Genomic DNA, 2348 nt, shown 5'->3' with positions numbered 1-2348 from the left:
TGCATCTTGCCACTTTGCTGAAGGTGTTTATCAGCTGTAGAAGTTCCCTGGTAGAGTTTTTCAGGTCACTTATGTAGAATATCATATCATCTGCAAATAGTGAAAGATTGACTTCTTCCTTTCCCATTTGTATTCCCTTGATTTCCTTCCATTTGTATTCCCTTTCGTGTCTTATTGCTCTAGCTAGAACTTCAAGGACAATATTGAAGAGGTATGGAGAGAGTGGACCGCCTTGTCTTGTTCCTGATTTTAGAGGTATTGCATTGAGCCTCTCTCCATTTAATTTGATGTTGGCTGTTGGCTTGCTGTATATTGCTTTTATTATGTTGAGGTATGTTCCTGTTATCCCTGATTTCTCCAAGATCTTTATCATGAAGGGAAGTTGGATTTTGTCAAAGACTTTTTCAGCATCTAGTGAGATGATCATGTGGTTTTTTTCCCTCAGTCTGTTTATATGGTGGATTACATTGATGGATTTTCGAATGTTGAACCATACTTGCATCCCTGGGATGAAGCCTACTTGATCATGATGAATGATTTCTCTGATATGTTCTTGGATTCGATTTGCCAGTATTTTATTGAGAATTTTTGCATCAATGTTCATGAGGGATATTGGTCTGTAGTTCTCTTTCTTAGTTGTGTCTTTGTGTGGCTTAGGTATCAAGGTTGTTGAAGCCTCATAAAAAGAGTTTGGTAATGACCCTTCTGCTTCTACTGTGTGGAATACTTTGAGGAGAATTGGTATTAGCTGTACTTTGAATTTCTGGTAGAATTCTGCACTGAAGCCATTTGGCCCTGGGTTTTTTTGGTTGGGAGACTTCTGACGACTGCTTCAATTTCATTAGGCATTTAGGGTCTATTTCAGTTGCTTATCTGTTCTTGATTTAATTTTGGTAAGTGAAATCTGTCCAGAAAATTGTCCATTTCCTTCAGATTTTTGAATTTTGAGGAATATATGTTTTCGAAGTATGACCTGTTTATTCTCTGGATTTCCTCTGTGTCTGTTGTTATGACCCCTTTTCATTCCTGATTTTATTAATTTGCATGTTCGCTCTTTGTTGTTTGGTAAGTTTAGACAAAGGCTTGTCTATCTTGTTGATTTTCTCAAAGAACCGACTCTTTGTTATATTGATTCTTTGTATTGTTCTCCTAGTTTCCATTTTATTGATTTCAGCCCCCAATTTGATTATTTCCTGGTGTCTGCTCCAGAGTGTATTGGCTTCTTTGTTTTCTAAAGCTTTCAGTTGTGCTGTTAATTCTCTTGTATGATTAATCTCCTGTTTCTTCATGTGTGCATGCAGCACTATGAAGTTTCCTCTTAGATCTGCTTTCAAAGTATCCCATAGGTTTGGATATGTTGTGTCCGAATTCTCATTGAATTTTAGGAAGTATTTAATTTCTTTTTTTATTTTTTCCTGGACCCATGAATTGTGCAATAGGGTGTTACTTAATTTCCATGAGTTTGTAGGTTTTCTGTAGTTCGTGTCGTTGTTGAATCCTAATTTTAAAGCATGGTGGTCTGATAAGACACAGGGGGTTATTTCAATTTTTTTTGTACCTGTTGAGGTTTGCTATGTTGCCAAGTATGTGGTCGATTTTAGAGAAGGTTCCATGTGGAGCTGAGAAGAAGGTAAATTGTTTTTTATTTGGATGGAATGTTCTATATATATCTGTTAAGTCCAATTGCACCATAATTTCTATTAGTTCTTTTGTTTCTTTGTTAAGTTTCTGTCTTGTGTTCCTGTCCAGTGGTGAGAGTGGGGTGTTGAAGTCTCCCATTATAAGTTTGTGTGGTTTTATGTGTGATTTGAGTTTTAGTAATGTTTCTTTTACAAAAGTGGACGCCTTTGTATTTGGGGCATAAATGTTCAGAATTGAGAATTCATCCTGATGGATTTCTCCTGTGATGAGTAGGAAGTGACCTTCTTCATCTCTTTTGATTGATTTTAGTTTAAAGTCCAATTTGGTGGATATTAGGATTTCTACCCCTGCTTGTTTCTTGGGTCCATTTGATTGGAAAATCTTTTCCCAACCTTTAATTCTTAGGTACTGTCTGTCTTTGAAGTTGAGGTGTGTTTTTTGTATGCAGCAGAAGGAAGGATTCTATCCATTCTGCTAATCTGTGTCTTTTTATAGGGGAGTTAAGACCATTAATGTTGATGGATATTAATGACCATTGATTGTTCATTCTTGTTTGTTTTTGATTTGGTGATGGTGGAAAGATTATTTGTGGGATTCTGTCCCTTTTTCTTTTAGGCTGTTGATAAAGTGGGGTTATCTATTGCTTATATTTTTCTGGCTGTAGTTAATTTCCTTGGGTTGTAGTTTTCCTTCCAGAACTTTCTGTA

The sequence above is a fragment of the Cricetulus griseus genome, chromosome 2 (assembly GCF_003668045.3).
Source record: "Cricetulus griseus strain 17A/GY chromosome 2, alternate assembly CriGri-PICRH-1.0, whole genome shotgun sequence".
NCBI lineage: Eukaryota > Metazoa > Chordata > Mammalia > Rodentia > Cricetidae > Cricetulus > Cricetulus griseus.
The sequence above is the reverse complement of the archived record's forward strand: the minus strand, read 5'-3'. Positions refer to the sequence as shown.